Genomic DNA, 7,580 nt, shown 5'->3' with positions numbered 1-7,580 from the left:
GTGGAGTCTGCACGTCCTCCCCGTGTGTGCGTGGGTTTCCTCCGGGTGCTCCGGTTTCCTCCCACAGTCCAAAGATGTGCGGGTTAGGTGGATTGGCCATGCTAAATTGCCCGTAGTGTAAGGTTAATGGGGGGATTGTTGGGTTACGGGGTTACGTGGGTTTAAGTAGGGTGATCATTGCTCGGCACAACATCGAGGGCCGAAGGGCCTGTTCTGTGCTGTACTGTTCTATGTTCTATGTTCTATGCTGTTAACTATATGTTTTCTAGCACTAAATTTCTACTATAAATGTGAAAGCTAAATACAGTATTCTCTGATCTCTGGCTTAGATACCCCTCTAAATTATAATTAAGTAATTATGTTTAATTAGTTTAACAATGCTTAAGTTTTAAATTTAGTGTAGATTTCCAACCAGCCAATCAGGTCATAGCTTTGCTGTGATGTCACTTCAGTCCTCCCCCCCCCCCCCCCCCACACACAATGTGAAAAGATAATAAAAATAAAAATGAATAAAAATCACTTAACTTCCCAGGTTCTCAGATGCCCTCTGGTTCTCTCCCTGCAGATTAAAAGTTACAGGCCAGAAGAAAGAGAGAGAACAAAGCAGTAGGGAAAAAGCACCTTCTCCCACTCTGCACCGAATTACCTCACTGCACGAAATTACCAAATTCCAAATTCCCACTCTGGATGTGTCTCCTTCACTTGTGCAATGGAGGGGTTGATAGGGGTAGGGTGTTGCACAAAAATGGGGCATATGGGATGGGTTGGTTGGTTGTTTCCAAACATTGTGTAAAGTTGAGTGATTGGTGTGTGTACTGTAAAATGGAAAAATGCCTGAATAAAAATATTTTAAAAAAAGGAATAATCAGGGATGGCGCGGTGGCACAGTGGTTAGCACTGCTGCCTATGACGCTGAGGATTTGGGTTTGAATCCCGGCCCTGGGTCACTGTCTGTGTGGAGTTTGCACAGTCTCCCTGTGTCTGCGTGGGTTTCACCCCCACAACCCAAAGGTGTGCAGGTTTGGCCATGCTAAATTGCCCCTTAAATGGAAAAAACAAATGGGTGCTCCAAATTTAAAAAAAAAAGGAATAGTCGAGTCTGGAGGTGATGACAATGTAATTGAGGGTTTCAGCAGCAGATGGGCTTGATCAGAGGTGGAGACAGACCATGATACTTATATGGAGGAGGTTTCATCAGAAGATTCGCGCAAGGTGCCAAAGGATGACAAGGTTGCATCCAAGCAGGAAAAGAAAACGGTGGGTGGGGGAAAATATGATGGCTTCCCAATATTCAACTGGAGGAAATTGCGATTCTACCAAGAGTGCAGTCTGATAATCCAGGGTTGCGTTGGAAACATGGATCTGTTCTCATCAGCATACTAGCCCAACAGGCAGAAATTATTCCTTTTCCTATGTATGGCTGATAAGAGCAACAACAGAAACAAACGGTGAATGGGCACAGGTTGGTTATTGGGCCTGGGTACCTTCTTGCATCAAAGGATGGTACAGTGGGCAATTTCTTTAGCCATTAAGTCGTTCAGCAAACCCATGTCTTTAACCTTCAAAAAACGTAAAAGTACCCTTCCCTTTGGCTAACACTTGATATAAATGCAGTTTAAGCAAAGAAAGAGCGAGAAATGAAAGATTCAGTTCATGGGTCAACAAATGACAAAGCCCCAGGCTGAGTATTTCAATTGCAATACATTTGAAGATATAAAGTAAAAAAAAAACTAAGCATCATGAATTAGACATGGCTGAATGTAATACCAACAATATCTGTAGGCAATCTTGGATCAAGGAGTCATTCGTGCTACAGAGGACTAGTTCAGTTGCTTTGTCAACAAGACCCTCAGAAAATTAACATAGAGTGAAATTATTTGTCAGCAGAGTTAGTAAATCCTGTTTTCCATAGACTGACAGAATAAAAGATAAGTGAGTTGCAGATATTTGCTTCAGCATTCCCATGATGAAGAATGAAGTTCCTTTGCCAGTGTTTTCTCCAGCATAAATTGTGTTTTAATTCATTTGTGGGATGCGGGTGTTGCTGGCTGGGTCAGCATTTATTGCCCATGCCAATTCGCCCTTGAGAAGGTGGTGGTGAACTGTTTTTTTGAACCATTGCAGCCCGTGTGGTGTTGGTGCCCCCGCAGTGCTGTTTGAGAGGGAGCTGCTGGATATCGACCCAGCGACAGTGAAGGAACGGCGATAAATTTCCAAGTCAGGATGGTGAGGGACTAGGAAAGGAACTTCCAGGTGGGGCCCCGTGGGCAAAATCTTCCAATATTTTTTCAAAGCGTCAGCAAGAAAACTGGAAAAGCTCCCGTAGGCTCCGACAGCAAGAAAACACCGTCGTATTCAGCCACTTTGTGGAAAAACAATTTTCCACGTGATTCATGTCATGCTTGTGGCAGACGGCCCCTGATTCATTCATCCCGACATTCCTTCACCCCAGACGTGGGAAAGGTGGGGGGAGTTTCTTTTAAATGCCTCCCAAGCATCCCCCAGCAGTTGCTTCAGGTTTAATGGGAGGGATGGCAGCCAGGAAGATAGCCCAACATTTCTCTAATGGAACCATGATCAAGATGCAAGATGGGGTGGAGCAGCGACGTGACATCCTCTACGCTCAAACAGGCAGTTGGCCAGCCAGCAAGGTGATGGAACCAGTGCAGGAGGAAGATGAATAACCTTCTTCGTGCAGCCCAGGGTAAGTCTGTCTTCTCACGTGTCCACCCATACACCTTAACACCCCCGTCACACGCCCATGGTGATTTCACTCCCCACCCATCTCATGGGGTCCCAACACTCATGCTGCCGCTATCCCCATTATCCCCCCCAGTGGCTCCTCTCCAACTCACATCCCACTCACCTACCAAGCATCCCAGACTTCATTACCATCTGACTTGGCACAAGGACTGCCTACAGTTCCCCCATCTGTCTCATTGTAGGACAGTGATGAATGTGGAGATACATAGAATCATAGAATTTACAGGGCAGAAGGAGGCCATTCAGCACATCTGTACTGGTCCTTGGAAAGAGCACCTCACTTAAGCCCACTTTGCCAAGCTACCCCCTTAGCCCAGTATCCCCATCTAACTATTTGGGCTAAGGGGCAATTTAGCATGGCCAACCCACCTAAACTGCAACTCTTTGGACTGTGGGAGAAAACCGGAGTAGCCGGAGGAAACCCACGCAGACACAGGGGAGAACATGCAGACTCCGAACAGACAGCTACTCGAGGTCGATTCAAACCTGGATTCCTGGTACTGTGAGGCAGCAGTGATAACCACTGTGCCATCGTGGCACCCATTTCTAACATTTCCTGGGTTTTGTCCAACATCTGCAGTATTTTGCTTCTGGTTAGGTTTGGAGCTGCTGTTTGCCAGAGGTTATGATCTAACATTATTGAACTCAGCATTGAGTTGAGAGTGAAATGCCTAATCAAAAGAGGAGGACCTGTTCCTCCAGCTTGCATTGAGTTTCATTGTTGAGACCAAGACAGAGAAATCGCAGCAGTGAGAATGGAACAGAGAATTAAGATACAGGTTACCAGAAGCTTTAGAGTCACAGTCGCAGACTGAATGGAGGTGTTTTGCATTTGGTCTCGTTAATGTAGAGGCGACCATATAATGAGCAGTGAATACAGGAAATTGAAAGAAGCCCAAGCAAAGCCCACCAGTTGCCCTAGTCCCAACATGTCATCTACATAGCTTCCAGATATCTTCTACCCAAGAGAGGATTCCACCCCCTGGAGTGATTGCCTACTCTCATCCCAATTGGTCTCCTAATCCAGGTGATCTGCTGTCTATCCCTTAAAGGGACCACCTCAAATCATCACAGAGAGTGTGACAGAAAAATGAGCGAGAGGGAAAGAGAAGAATCCAGAGTGTGGGAGACAAAAGAACCCAGAGAGGGGGAGGCAATATTCAAGTAATCTGCAAGAGGGTTGTTGACCACTGGAAAATCTGAAGCACAAGATTCAAGCATGATAACCTGAAGCCAGTCAGGGTACAAACTTTCAATGCTCTTAACAGGAGTCAGCCCTCACGGAAACTTGGGATAGGTGTAGAGGAATTGCCACCTCAATCGTACTCAGTGGAAGTGAACAACTACATATACCAGTGCAGAGACAGACAACTGTTCCTTCATGGCAATCAACCAGTCAGGGGGAAGCGATCTCACGAGCTGTATTAAGTACAGAATTACCAATAATCCCAGTGATCCAAGTGTACCCAACATCCACAATAGAAGAACACCAGTCACCAAGGTGAGAAGAGACACACCCAGGTGAACAGCCAATGTTAACACGCACACGTACCATTCAGAGACCTGCATTATTGAAAGACTATGGGCTGGATTCTCCATTCCTGAGTCTAAGTGCTGTTGCCAATGGACGATCCGTGGAATTCCATGAAAGAAAAATCGGCACCACACCCGCCCCGATTCCGGTACCTGTGAGGGGCAAGCAGGAGTGCCGCGTTAAACACCTGCAGAACACACGAGAAACGGTGGGAGAATCACTAGGTCCGTGCTGGAAGGCCCAGGGCTAACAAGCTGCAGCCGCGCGTATGCTTAAACCTCCCTCACACGCACCGATCGCGCCCAGAAAGTTGGCGCTGGTTGTGCTGGACCGCGTACCCATCCAATTCAACCCCATGGCCCACCTCCCGGCCACCCCCTCCACTACACCCCCCAGCCACAGCAGAAGCCCCCCGGCCAGTGGGACAATTGTCGGTGATGTATGGCGGTGCTGGGCACTGTCCGTACGCCATCTCACTTTCTCCGCGGTCACCACGCCAGGCCATGGCTCACCTCTGTTGAGACCACATGTGGACCATGCCGTCGGGAATCCGGCCCATCGGAGGTGGAGAATCGCGGGTGGGCCCAATAATGAGATGCAAACACGGTCGCCACTGCGCGAGGCTCGCGTCGTAATGATGACGATTTCAAGGGGGCGGAGCGTCGCGATTCGGCACATGCCGCAATTTTGGCATTGGGAGCTATTCTCCACCTGATCTCCAGTCTCGATTTCGGGGTCGGCAATGGAGAATCCCGCCCTATGTGTGCAATACATGTGCGGTGACTGACTAGTAGAATAAATAGTTGACAATACATGAGGATAGTAGGTAACTTGGGTAACTCACAGTCACACATGATTGTGTTGCAAATATGTCTTCTGTTCATTAAGAAAAGGGGGATGTTTGTATCTTTTGTTTGTTATGAAAAGGGGATGTTTGAGTTTTGAAATACGATTAGTCTACATGTCGTAAATGGATTTCTGTAGTCAGCTGACCTCTGCCATGAAGGAGTCTCTGTAAGCAGATATCCCAATAGTCTGTTCAATAAAGCCTCTCAGTGAGATGAACACTGAAGAATCTTTATACATGAATCACCGGAGGTGGAAGAAGTGGCAGAAGATGATGTGTTGAATTTGGAGCCTGATAGAGTGGAAGCTGAGGACAGGGGAATCTTAAGTTGGTAAATTGATTATTATGTTTAGAATGGAGTCCTAAGAAACGGGGGTTCAAAGTTATCTGGGGCTGGATTCTCTGATTTGAAGACTAAGTGCTGACGCCGGAATTGGATTCGTGGCATTTTAACGCCCGGACAATCAGCACAAAAGTTGCACCGATCCTGCATCTGGTGGGGGGCTAGCGGGCATGCAGCGTAAAGACCCCGGTGCATATACACAGCGGCGGCCTGCAGCGGCTACGCTAGGCAACATGGCATTGGCCATGCACGGACACGGCCTGCCAATAACTATAATCAGCCTCATCACCCTTGGAACACTCCCCACCAATGCCCCCAGCCCCTGCCAAAGCCCCCCCTGCCCGCGGAATGGCTGCCCCCCCCCCCCCCCCCCCCCCCACCGTCTGTGGCGGCGCTGTACTCAGTCCGCAGCCATCACGCCGGGTTCAAGAAAATAAAAAGGACAAGTGTTCCACGCCATTGGGAACTCAGCCGATCAGGAGCGGAGCATCGGAGGAGGGCCTTAGGTGACATCATACCCAAAGTTTTCAAGGGGGCAGAGCATTGCAAAAGCAGCGCCACCTCCAATTTAGCTGCAAATAGGGATTCTCCGGCCGATCGTCGAATGCGATTTTGGCGTCTGCGGCCAGAGAATCCCGCCCCTGATCTCAGCCAAGGTGGTGCTAGCATGTCACAATTGGTCTCAGTGCCATAGTTAAGGTGGGTAAACATTGGCCAGTGCCTTCATTCTGATCATCATTAGTGCAGGAGTGTGGACATTAAATGTGAGGAGTATCAGGCAATTTCATCACTTTCTAGATTGACAGGTTAAAAATGTTCACTTTGATGAGCTCGAGGGCGTTGGTGCACAAGTGTCTTCAAGGTAGAAAAAATCGAGGGCAGAATGAATAACCTGGAGTAAAGTAAAATTTAAAGGTATGTTTCCAAATAGGATTAAATGGGAATGTAATACAAAGCAAAATACTGTGGATAGAGGAAATCGAAAATACACAGCAGGCAACATCTATACAAAAAGTTAACCTTTCAAATAGGAACCCTGTTTATCTCAGTATGGTAAAAGGAGTCATTGTCCCTCCTTCCTGCCAATCAACTTGTGGGCAGTGCCTGTGTGGTGTTCTGGCAATAAGATGGCACCGAGCCGATTAATATCTCAATGTACCCCCCCAATAAAGTTTACCTTTGTTTGCAACAAACCAACTCCTGCCTCAAGTTATCATACCCTGCATTGCGGATGTCAAATAACCTTGAATATTAACAAAGTGCCAGAAGCTCAACACAATAAATTCTAGTTATCGAATGCGGCACAGCAGCACAGTGGTTAGCACTTCTGCTTCACCACGCCAGGGAACCGGGTTCAATTCTAGCCTCGGGTGACTGTCTGTGTGGAGTTTGCACTTTCTCGCCGTGCCTGCGTGGCTTTCCTCTGGGTGCTCTGGTTTCCTCCCACCATCCATGGGGTAGGTGGATTGGCCATGCTAAATTGCCCCTTAGTGTCAAAAAGGCTTTGTGGGGTTACTGGGTTTCGAGATAGAGTGGAGGCGTGGGCTTAAATAAGGTGCTCTTTCCAGGGATGGTGCAGACTCGACCGACTGAATGACCCCCTTCCAAACTGTCAATTCTATGATTCTATGAGTCAATGTAATGGATGGTGTTCCATAGAGATCAGTGCTGGGATCTTAGCTGTTTACAATTTATATAAATGATGTGGAAGAAGGGATGAATGGCAGAGTTGCCAAATTTGCGGATGGCACAAAGATATGTCGGAAAGTAAATTGTGAAGGGGACATAAAGAGGCTACAAAAAGATAAAGAAAGGTTAAGTGGATGGGCAACATGGAAACATAGAAAATAGGAGCAGGAGGAGGCCATTTAGCCCTTCGAGCCTGTTCTGCCATTCATTATGATCATGGCTTATCATCGAACTCAGTAACCTGCTCCATTTTTCCCTCCATAGCCTTTGATCCCTTTAGCCCAAGATCCTTATGTAACTCCTTCTTGAAAACATATGAGGCTGGTTTCTCCATTGGCGGGATTCTCCGTTTCGCCACCAGCGCACTCACGCCACGGATTTCCCGACTGCGGGGTGTTTCCACA

Source organism: Scyliorhinus canicula, chromosome 10 (assembly GCF_902713615.1).
Source record: "Scyliorhinus canicula chromosome 10, sScyCan1.1, whole genome shotgun sequence".
NCBI lineage: Eukaryota > Metazoa > Chordata > Chondrichthyes > Carcharhiniformes > Scyliorhinidae > Scyliorhinus > Scyliorhinus canicula.
Note: the sequence above shows the minus strand (reverse complement) of the source record.